Source organism: Hydra vulgaris, chromosome 12 (genome assembly GCF_038396675.1).
Source record: "Hydra vulgaris chromosome 12, alternate assembly HydraT2T_AEP".
NCBI classification, from domain to species: Eukaryota; Metazoa; Cnidaria; class Hydrozoa; order Anthoathecata; family Hydridae; genus Hydra; species Hydra vulgaris.
In genome coordinates this window covers 51,077,501-51,090,351 of record NC_088931.1, presented here as the reverse complement: position 1 = coordinate 51,090,351, position 12,851 = coordinate 51,077,501, and the positions used below count along the sequence as shown (strand labels likewise).

At 26.8% G+C, this 12,851-nt stretch overlaps 1 protein-coding gene across 1 annotated transcript in view; it reads left to right on the top strand.

The window, feature by feature from the left end:
- The first annotated feature begins 2,800 nt into the window (after positions 1-2,800).
- The window catches only part of LOC136088811 (uncharacterized), a 24,467-nt gene continuing 14,416 nt past the window's right edge, over positions 2,801-12,851 (top strand). The window contains exon 1 of the mRNA XM_065813614.1: positions 2,801-2,818. The gene's annotated coding sequence lies outside the window, so the exon portion shown is untranslated. The remainder of the gene's footprint in view (positions 2,819-12,851) is intronic.

Below are 12,851 nucleotides of genomic sequence, written 5' to 3'. Positions count from 1 at the left end.
ATTATAACTCAATTTTTTTGTATATTATAAATCAGAGTTATATTTTGAATAAAATAGTATAAGTAGTTTTTTAATTTTAACTTTAGAAATCTGAACTATTTTGGTCTAACTTTCGTTAATTTTATAATGATATATTCCAAATTAAAATTCTCGATTGCAATTATATACTATAATTTATTCGTTTGTATAATTTTATTTGATTTGTAGGAGAAAGTGGGGCAAGATGACGAACGTTTTGAAAACCCTGAGTTATTGTAAATCTATCAGCCATGAAACAGCAATGCTTTGTCAGTGTGTTCATGTTACCATAATAATTCATTGCCTGCATTGATTTTTAATTTGCAAGTTGAAAAATTTGAAATAAAATTTAAAATAATAAGTTCATAAATTTGTTACCTGGTCAAGTGACTGGGGCAAAATGACTTATTATGCAAATTCTGCCTCTAATTTTATAAAAATTTAAAAAAATACTAACTACTCTAACTAAAGTAACACAAAATAAACACGCTTCACGAAAAAATATCTCTAAAAAAGTTACACCTGAAGGACATCATTAATTTTGAATAACCGAAAACAAGTTTTTTTTTTTAAGCCCAAAAAGTAAACATACGCGTATAAAATTGCGTTAATAATATATAAAAAAAACCAATTGGCGTTTTAAAATACAAGATAGAAATACAGTTTCGTTTTCATCTGTTTTTAGGTTTTTTTGTTGAGTTGTTTTATGGAAAGTCATCTTGCCCCATTCGCCATCTTACCCCATATTTCCCTACTCGTTTTTGTTTAAAAAAGAAAAAAAAATGTTAATTTCAAATAATAAGTTACAATATTTTATTTAAATTTCCATAATTAGGATTCATCCAGAATTAACCACTCTACTTTACATGGAAAAAAAAATAGAATAAAAAGTTGTACCAACAATTTTATTGACTTCAGTTTGACATAAGACCATTAAATATGAGGGATGCTTTGTCACATGAAAAAAGATATCATGTTTTAATTTAATTATCAAATATTTTAATGACTTTGAAAAATTTCTTCAGGAATTTCGTGAGAGTAACGTGAAGTTTTATTATAAAAATGTTAGCTTTTTGATATGTTTCAAATTCAAAACCGAAAGAAACTCAAAGCATTTTTTCTGAATTATCTAAACATATTAAAAGCAAAGTTGTGAGTGCGGATGTTGGCAGTTTTCTTTCACGAAAAAAAAACTCTAAAAACATTTTGCTAGCTAAACGTTGCTAAGCGAAAGATGGTAAAGAATCTTTTAGTTTTCCTTTAGCTTTGATTGGAAATTTTTTAAATTTATTTTAAACTAACGAATTACTAACTAAGTTATGATTTTATCGAATTATTTAAAGAAAGAATTAAATTTTCGGAAATGGAAATAAAAACATTTAGGACGGAAACTAACATTCTTAAAATAATAGGCAGCAGTTTATCAATCTTAAAAGATGAAAATTTATTTTTACGACAAGAGTTAAGTGAAATGAGAAAAATTATTTCATTATTAATTGAAAATGATAGTAAAAAATCAACTGCAGTTAAACTTAAATCACCTCACATTTCTGATTGCATTTTGTGTAACAATCATAATGCGTTCTTTAATTCATCAACTTATTGTTTATATAGAATATAGTTTGAATATATATATTCAAACTCGAGGCGCCTGGTGATAAGACCAATTATGTGCATGTGTATTTATATTATGGTTTACGACTTGAATAAATTTATATGGCAAAAAAAAAACTAAGTTCTATATGAACGATCAGTTAAATTTGTTAGGTTTTATATACGACTTCAGTTTGTGATTACAAAATATATTCAAACATATATGTCTAAATATAATTAATTTGATATAGTTAATTTGATATAGTTACCCGCTAAAAAATGAGGCGTTGATTTGATGTTGATTCAATGTTTCTCGTCAACATTGATTTCATATTGATTTTTTGCCCAAAATGTTAGCCACTTATCAACGTTGATTTGGTGTTTACAAAAAACGTTGATCGAGTGTTGCTTTTCAACGTTTAATCAACAAACATTTATTCTGGTGATTCAACACTGATTTTTATAATAGCCGACGGCATTTTGATATCGCTTTTTGATACTTATATCAAAATGCATATCAAAAAAATATATATCAACAATTTACGAAATATATATATATATATATATATATATATATATATATATATATATATATATATATATATATATATATATATATATATATATATATATATATATATATATATATATATATTATATTTAAACAACTTTAAAATCTATTCTACAAAACAGAGTGCTCAATGTTCTTAAAAGAACAGAGCAATTATAAATTAGTAGGAAATCACTTAACAAAAATATTTTTAATTTAACACTGAGTTTCATCAAACAAATTTTTTTCATTTAACACTGTGTTTCATCAGAAATGCTCTCATCAATAAAAAACCCCAATATTTCTGATGAGTCTTTTTATTCATGAAACACAGTGTTAAATGAAAAAAATTTTCGTTAAGTGATTTTCTACTAATTTATAATTTATATATATATATATATATATATATATATATATATATATATATATATATATATATATATATATATATATATATATATATATATATATATATATTATGTATGTATAAATGTATATATATAAAATATTTGTATATACAATTTATACATATTGCTCAAATCTTTATTTGTTTTGTAAAAAACAGGCTGTAAATAAAGGATTTAGCAAAAAATTTATTGATAGAGCGATTCAAAGCTAACTCAAAAGAATAATGAAAGAAAGTAGGCATTGCGTTGAGTAAGAAAGTTTTTTATTGAAATAACACAAAATTTATATTTTCAAACAATTTGTTTAGCGTTTGCAGCATTGTTCATTTTTAAAACTTTTCGATTGAGTTGTGTTCCTCATTGAATTAAAAATTCTGAAATGCCTGAATGACATTCGCAAACTTTTGCATCATGATGCTGTCGTGTAATCGCATCTAAATCAAAAATTCAAATCAAATTTGAAAAAAATCAAACTGCAGAAAATATAGCAAATAGTTACATAAATGACTGGGATTAACAAAATATATTTCCTGTAAAAAAAAAATCTAAAAAAATGCATAAAACCATTCTTACCCACTATCATATGATACAGGGTGTATGTTTTAAAATTTATCTTCAATGAACCACCAGAGACATTAATACAGGCCCCATCGTCCTCGCTCATCAACAACTTTCCAATAGCAAAAGCCGATTTATATGGAGTATTACCGCCACAACAACTAAGAGAATTCATCTAATATTAAAAAAATAAAAAATATCAAAGGGCCGTTCGCAAAATACGTCAAACATTTGGGGGAAAGGCGGTCATTGATTTTGTTTCACTTTGAGTGGGAAGAGGCCAAACAATTTGTGACGTCACAATTAATTTTAAAAACTGCATAAAATAAAGTTAAAAACTATTTTTACTACTTTTTAAATTAAATAATTATTTAATAAAAACACACAAAAAATACGTGACATGACAAGAAGAATAAATTTGATCATTTGTGACACTTTCTGACAAAGGGGGGAAGGAGGGGGTATAAACAGTTGTAATGCGTGACTTTATTTGCGAATGAACCCTTATGTTTTATTTTAAAAAATAACAAATAATAATATAACATTGAAACTCATATTGTTAACTTTCATTTCATAACAATTGAGTTGTTATCAGTAGCAACTCACCACTCTACTTTTAAAAACATTGCTAGCCTTGACTTTTTCTTCTAGTAAATCCGCATCAGATTTTGTTAGGCATCTTTCAAAAATGGGCTCTGTAGATAAAGAACTAGCGCTCACTGTTGATGTAGACTGATGTAGAAATAACTTATCAACAAAATGTAAAAAAATCTTAAATTACTTATTTTTAACATTACACACCAAATGCAAAGCCCCTCTAAATCCAAAATTTAAACATTGAATAGAATATCGAATCAATTATACTATATATTTGCAAATTGAATTGAGTCTTCAATCTTAAAAAAGAACAATTTGTAAACTAATCTTTTTTTAAAATAAGATGTCACTGTATGAGATAAGAGATTTAGAGCAGGTATTTACTGCTCCCCTTCCCCTTTCTATTATAAGACCTTACACTTTATAAATTGCATTAAAGTAATTATTCATTGTCATAAAAAAATATTATCTCTTATGATAATATTTTACAGAATACATACTATGTTCATTCTATAAGAATGATATTATCTTGATTTCAATACATGGATTTTTAAAATTGCTTCTCAAATCACTTTTCTGATTTGATTCAAAATTTTAAAAACTTATGGGGGCCTTATGTAATCCTTGATATTAAAATAAAAAGCAACAGTAGTACCTTTTTATCTATTTTTGCCATCCAACTCAATGCAACTTTTTGAAAATATTAAAAAAAAAATGTAGTAAAATAAATAAAATTTATTATTATTTATGTAAAATATTTTGTAAAAAATTAACCATGAAAAATTACCTAAATGGAAAAAATAAATAAAACTTTGATTAACATGTTGAAATGTACATTCTTAAAAATTTAATTTACCCTGGCAAGACAATTGTGTTTCTCTGCTATCCTCTTTATCCAAAACACAATTTTTAAAGCCATTTTCTACCTAGGTATAGATAAATTATACATACAAAAATTAAACAAAATTTTTAAACATATAGTGATTTTTATTTAAACTTGTCAACAAACATATATTTATAAAACATTTGTCAACAAAATCATATTCTATAACATATAGTTCTGATTTCTACTAATTTTTTACTATCAATTTCTTCTATTTGAACTATCAAAATAATGTCTTCCATATAGTTCTTCATCACCAACCACATTATCTTCATCACTTTCACAGAATTTATTTGAAGTATCTGCTGCTTTTTCTAAGCATGACCGAGCTTCTTCGTAAAAATCTAAACACAAATCTATGTACGTAAAATCATTTATCAATATCTTATGAAAATGTAATTGAAATGTTTGCGGCAAAAGCAAGCTATGAGAACGGGGTGCACTGCATAAAAATTAATGAATTTTAATGAAAAACTCATGAAAATCAATGAATTTTTTAGTTTTTAAAAAATACTAAAAGTTTAAAAAAAAAACTAAAAACATTGTTAAAAAAAACTTCTTTTATTTTAAAGAGTCCAAAATAAACATGTTTTTGTCAACGATTATAAAAACTGTTTTTAATCGTTGGAAATCTTCTTTAAACATTTTAAAGACATTCAGAAAGTATAATTTAAACAAATGCCCATTGGAATATTGGATTTAAAATAAGTGATATTAAATGAGAGAATAGTCATATTGTAAAGGGGGCCCAAAATAAATTTGCACCAGCACATGTTTATCCTCTCCAGTGCCCTGGCCAAAACATACAGTTCAGTACCTAATTCAATTATTTTACATTTTTTTATAGTAATATGCATAATAGTGTATAAAATCCTAGCTGGGTATATCTTCCAATCATAGGTTGGTGCCTGCAAGGAAGTGAAAGCTTTACAAATTGCAGCAGAACTTTTAAATGGCGGCCAGAAGCATTTCCCATCATTTTTCATCCAAATTTTAGCAATCACTTCCACTTCTTTAATTTTTCCACATAAAAATTCAACGATGGCAAATGACATTTCAATATTCTGGTGCAATTTAATTCTAAACAATTTTATATAAGTTACAAAATAAAATTAAAAATACATTAGAAATTAAAACAATAAACTTTGTAAAAGGTTTTTTAGATTTATTAATGTAAAACACCAGCGTAAATATTTTATTATTTCTGAAAACATACCAGGTATTAGTTTTACACAAAAAAATTTTAAATTAAAATGCATTAAACTCACTTTAAAATTATTCAATGAACTATATATTAGACAAATTTATAACAAATTTTACAAAATAACACATGCAAAGACATTCTTTAAAAATTGATGGTCTGCAAGTATAATCAAAATTTGTGTTTTTAATTCAAGAAATCAGTGATCATAGGCAATATCATAATGTCTAAGCAGAAAAAAAGCATAGCCACCTTTTTGAACAGGTATCATCATGCCTTTTTTCAAAAGTTCTTTTTTTTTTCAGAAAAATTGTTTTTAGATTGGCTAATGAATTTTCATAACAAATGTCTAAAAAAGATGTTTCAAAATAATCAGGAAAAAACTTTTGAACTGAATGAGGATTTAGTGCCTAACATTTTACAAGATCTACCAAAACCTCTTCTACTAAAATAAACCTTTTTTCTCTCATCTAGTTGATTCAGTATTTATTTGGGCAACAGTCTGACGTGATTTTTGCACCATTTTTTTAATTCGACCCAAAAAGTTTTCAAAAGGAAAAGCTGATAGATGATCAAGACTCTCCCCAAAGTTAACACAATCATCAGCTAAATAAATCATGCTATAAACATTGTATGTTACAAAGATCTCCCCATACAAAATTTGTACTTCTCTAACAAACCAATAAGCAACCAATAAGCAACTGTTTAGCATATGCCACTAACAATTCATTTTTCACCATTATATCTGAAAGCAATATGTGCATAGCAATTGAAAGAGAAATAAATAAGACATAGTTAGTTTTATTTATTTTTCCTTTTAAAACAACAGGTCCAGCATAAAGCAGAAAGAATCGAAACTCTGGTGCTTTCCACTTCTAAAGTCCATTTAAAGAGCGTGGTCTACGTTGAAAATTGGATAGTGTATAACTTCTTAATTTTATGAGTTCATTTGAAATACTGTCTTTAACAGATTGACTTATTCTAATACATCGGGGACTTTTACACCAGTTTATTTGAAGTTTTTTAACTACCCCAAGACATATAAGGTGCATATAGTCTAATGGGAATCCAGTTACCATTGGGAAATTTAACTGAACAAGCGGAGAAAGACTCTCAAGTTAGTGACCTTCTTCTTTATACTAATTATTTTTAAAAGCCATGTCAGTACGAAGTAAAGCAGCTGTTTCCAATAATCTTACACCATGATCTTGTGTGCCAACTGCCATACATCTTTCACAGCTATGGTAGCCACTATGCCCTATATTTTGAAATAAAATATTTTGAATGTCTGAATCTAGATGCATGCAATTTCCTCTATCAATATAGCACTCTTCAAGAAGATATTTTATTCTTTTTTCAGTATCTCTTTCCTCTTTCATAAATTCTCTCATGAACAGGCTTCTGTCACGTTTAGGCATTATTATCTTTATCTTATTACATCACAAAAGGAAAAAAAAAACGAATTATTATTCTTATACAGAAAAAACCAATTTAATTTGCATTTTATACTATATGATTTAAGTTTGCAGTCAGAACTTATCAGGCAAATACTTACAGTCATAAACATTACTAATTTGCTATTTTTATAAATAAAGTAGAATAATAATAAATATAAATATTTAAATTGCATTATTTGCATTATTAATTAAAGAAGATAACTGATAGTTTCATTTTTTCATGTTTACACAAATAAACTTATATAACTGATGATCTTTTGTATCTAATTTTCTGATTAAGACGGATTTTATTGAAACATTTTCTATTTTAAATTCAATATGAAAATTAACAGTTATTTATTTATGCATTATCTAGAATTATCATAAGACTAGAATTATTAGGTATTATAGATTAGACATAGATTAGACATAGATCAAACCATGCCACAATTTTACCTAAGTGAATTAAAAAAAAAGAAAACTAGCGGAGGAAAAAAAAATCAATTACGCTGCTAATTTAGTGAAAATTTCGAAATTAACTTCATCTTTCCAAGGGTCTGTTCCCCTATCTCTATACCCCAGTGAAAAAATTGAAACTGTTAGTAATAAAGTTGTAGGCAGTTAACTATTACTTATTTTATGTTTGATCAAATTCTAAGCATTTTGGAATGGATATTTATAGCAGTATTAGTAAATTTGCAGGTTCAATCACAAACAGATAAAACTGATCATTTTGACAGCAGCGATTCTCCTGCTCATCAAAATGAATTAAAACCTCAGAATGATAGCTGTTCGAATGATCTTGAGCAACACATAGTTAGATCTGATCCTCTTACTTTGCGGAAATGAATCTACTATTGAGTAAGACTGTCTTTCAACCAAACCTGGAAAGTGGGGCAATTTTAATCAAGATGACGACAGTTTTTGGGTTTAAGGTGGTCCGCAATAGTTTCAAAATCATTCTGGACCGTTTGAGTGTTCTCGTAGATTTTACAATACAGAATTTAAAACGCAGTATTATTCAGAGAGGACATTTTATGGGAAAAATGCAAATGGCGAAAGGTTTTTGCAAGAATGGCTCATTTATTCCCTAACAACTGTTTCCCTTGTAAACTTTTTGTGTCTAAAGAAAAATCAAGCATACTTGACAAAAGCGATGGATTAAATGATCGGAAGAATATTTTTTAAATGCATCAAAATGAAAATGAATCTCTTTACGGAGAATGCATGTTGACATATATTTGGAAAAACAAAGCCCTGTTATGTGTGACACCCTTCAGCTTCAATTCCAAACGGAGCAAAATTACTTGAAAGAAGTATTAAAACGTCTTTTACCAGTCATTATAACGTTATCTGATCGAGGTTTACCTTTTCGCGAAACAAACGAGCGTTTTGGAGTTCCAGATAATTGGAATTATTTGGATTTGCTAGAACTTGTGGCTCAGTTTGACCCATTTTTGAAAAATCACATCGCAACATATGCGGATAAAGGTAAACGAAATCCATCTTACTTCTAAAACATAATGTGAGGAGTTAATTAATATAATGGGAGAAAAAGTGCAATCTCACATTGTACAAGAGATTTTAGTTGCTCACTATTTTAGTGTTTCATTCGATTCAACTTCAGATATTGCTCATATTGACCAACTAAGTATAGTTGTTCGATAAATTTCCCCTAAGTATGGAAAGCCAGTCGAACAATTTTTAACATTTTTAATTAAAAAAAGTCACGTCGGTGCGGTAATTGCAGAACAGGTTTTATAATTTTTAGGTGAGACTTATCAATTAGATTTTAAAGATTGTAGAAGTCAGCTTTACGACAATACCGTAAATATGTCGGGAGTATTCAGAGAGAGATGCAAGCAACAATGTCTTATCTCAATGAGCATGCGATATATATACCGTGTGCAACGCATTCGTTCAGCTTAGTTGGACAAACTTCTGTACAATGCTGCTTGCTTGCAGTTAACTTTTTTTTACTATTGTATACGTATTTTTCAAATTCAACGCGTCGCTGGTATGTCTTAAAACAACACATTGGGAACAAAAAAGTAATCAAAAACGCGTTGGAAGGCTCACGAAAATGCCATCAAAGCAGTTCTCAATTCTTTTATAGCAACTTTGACAGCATTGAATGAGATAGCTCAAGATCCCTCTTAAAAAAGTGAAACCAGTCTCAACGTATTGCAAATAAAAAGGAAAATTTTGAATTTATCTTCATGCTCGTATTGTGGAGCAATATTTTAATTAGTTCTTGATCAACAAGTAAAGCTCTTCAGTCAGAACAAATTCATCTCAAAACTTGCGCTTTGATGTTCTCATCGTTAGAAAGTATGTTAGACAATATGAGAGACAATTTTGATGAATTTAAAAACAAAGCAAAACCAATCTTGTCAGTTATTGATTATGCGAATGTTACAACGCGAGTTTGCTTAAAAAGAAGAACTTCTAAAGAACTTTATGCCTCGTACTTGCTCGAGATTTCGTATCAACGGGTTTATAGTAATTATTGATAGGCTTAAGAGAGAGATTAATAAGTGAAGCAAAGTTTACTTAGAGGTTGCGGAGATGTTTTCTTTTTTGGCTAACTTTTAACTTTCGAAAAATGACTAACGACAGAAGGTTTCTAATTTTGTTGATTTTTATTTTAATAACTTAAAAGCTACATCAAATTAAAATTTACATCAAAAACTCAGTTCTCTTATTCTGAACTTTACAAATCTTTGGTTCACGACAACTTTGCATTTGTTTTGTGATACCTTTTATAAGTTGTTTTTGCAAATGTCCTAATTATAAATGTAAAGAAAATATGTAAAATATATTTAAAAAAAAAAAGTAGTTGTTAAAAAAGTAATGAACCAGATTTATTACATATAATTTATTACAAATAATTATTAATTTATTACATAATTTTTTTTTATTTATGAAGAAAAGGCTTATGTGCATTGGTAGATATTTTCATTAATGAATGTACGTACTTTATTACTCAATAATCCTACAAAAATAACTTTTTTAATGCAAAAATAGGGCCACCAAAAGTTTTATTGCCTAGGACCCCAGATTTCCTTAATCCGGCACTGTTGAAAGTTATTAAAGAAATGCAAATGCTAATGAATCCATAAAAACCTTTTTTTCAACCATTTTCAAAAGTATTTTATCATATAAAAACAAATGAAAATGGCGGAAACTTAAATTTGAGTTTTTTACTTGTAGAATTTGTTATAATATAGCTTCTAAATCATCAATATTAAATATAGTTTTAAAAAACGTGCTTCTCCCAAATAGAACGCAACTCGGAATTAGACTCAAAAAGTGTGAAAAACTCACTATTTTGGCCATTTTAAGTCGGAATTAGAGGGTTTTCCAGGTTTTCCTTGTCTAAATGCCACGGATTCCGGAAATAATATGGAAAACCCAGGGAAAACGTAGGTAATATAAAAAGCTAAACTCAGGACAAAACATTATTTACTCAGGGAATACTTAGGGAAAACATTATTTACTCAGGGTTTCAAATTTAAAAGTTCAATTTCTGATCTGTGCTTATTTAACAAGCTTTTAAAAAAAATTAAAAAGTATGAATCCATAAAGCTGCTCAAAAAAATCTATTTTTGACTAAAAAACATAAATAAAATTTTCTGCATTTTAATAAAGCTTTTCTATTGCATTTACTTTTAATTAATCATTCACAATTGAGGCTTATTTTAAATAAATTGGGTCTGGATTTTACAATACTTCCATTGTCAACAAGAATATTTTATTAAACCTCATTTAAATTAAAAATATCAAAAATAGTTAATCCTTATCTCTTATTCTTTACCTAAGAATTGGTTTAAATGTAGAAATGAACACAGACCAATAATGACAGTACAGCTATTCAAAGCGCATTATTACTGAGTGTAAGGAATCTTAAAATTAAGTGCAAAATAAAGCAGATTTACTTAAGAACACTAAAATCTATCAACATTTGTGCAAAAACTACCCTTAAAAAAACATAGAACTTTAAAAACATACATCTACAGTATATTTGTAAAAAATCAGGAAAGAACAATATGTAACCCAACCAATCTGCAAATACATCAAATAGCAAGAGAAAATATTAACTTTAGGACTAAAATAGTCAGTGCATACAAGTGAACAACTTCATAAACATAAACTGATAAAAGTTTGCCTTAATTTACATAAATAATAATATTTGTAGAAATCATTGTCTTCAAGATAATAAATTATATTAAAAACTAACCTTTACACGTCTCTATTCTAAATATGTTGTGTTGATATATTTGCTCTGGCTAGTTTATGACTCAAAATTTAAACATCAATACTTGAGGTTTAAGTATCTTATCATTAAAATATATATAAAAAATAAAAGTATCAAGGGTAAACAGTCTAACTCGTCATACCTAATCAAAATAAAAGCACATTATTAATTTGCATCTTTTTAATTCTATGAATAACTTTAATTTAAAAAAAGAAACAATCTTTTGCTTGAAATGTAAAGTATAAATACCAAAAAAGAAATTAAAATAAAATAATATCAATAAGAAATTATGCAAATCTATTTTTTATAAGATAACTTGTAGTGCAAAAATAATTTTTATGGAAGATTTTAAACCTTTTTGTTGCACTGTGACTATTACTCTCAGCTAGAATACCAAATAAATAAATAATTCTAAAATATAAGTTATAGTTTAGAATTATTTATTTATAATATATAGTTATAGTATAATTAACTATAAATTATAGCTAATTATACTATAACTATATATTATAAATAAATAATTCTAAACTATAACTTATATTTTAGAATTATTTATTTATTTGGTATTCTAGCTGAGAGTAATAGTCACAGTGCGACAAAAAGGTTTAAAATCTTCCATAAAAATTATTTTTGCACTACAAGTTATCTTATAAAAAATAGATTTGCATAATTTCTTATTGATATTATTTTATTTTAATTTCTTTTTTGGTATTTATACTTTACATTTCAAGCAAAAGATTGTTTCTTTTTTTAAATTAAAGTTATTCATAGAATTAAAAAGATGCAAATTAATAATGTGCTTTTATTTTGATTAGGTATGACGAGTTAGACTGTTTACCCTTGATACTTTTTTATTCTTGATATTTTTACTCTTGATATTTTTTATTATAGTATAATAAAAAATATAAACTATATTTAAAAAAACAAAATCCAAACGCCAAATAGTCTATAATATAAGTTATATTATTGAGGTATTTTTTATTTATTATATTATTGAGGTAATTTTTATTTATTATATTATTGAGTTAATTTTTTGTTATTTTATTACTATTTCAATGTTATATTATAACATTGAAATAATAACAAAATAACAAAAAATTACCTCAATAATGACGTTGTTGTTGTTGAACTTATTACGATACTCGATTTCCCGGTTTTCGCTTTTAAACTTTTCGCTTTAACGTTCTTTCGCTCTAAAATTTGTCACTCTCTAGATCTTTCGCCTTGAAAATTTTCCTTTTGACTAAAATTTTCGTTCTGACATTAAAATTTTCGTTCTGACCGCTACCGCAATAACGATCGATTAGAACGGTTCTTTCGGTTCCGTTAACTTTAAAAAAAGAATCTTGC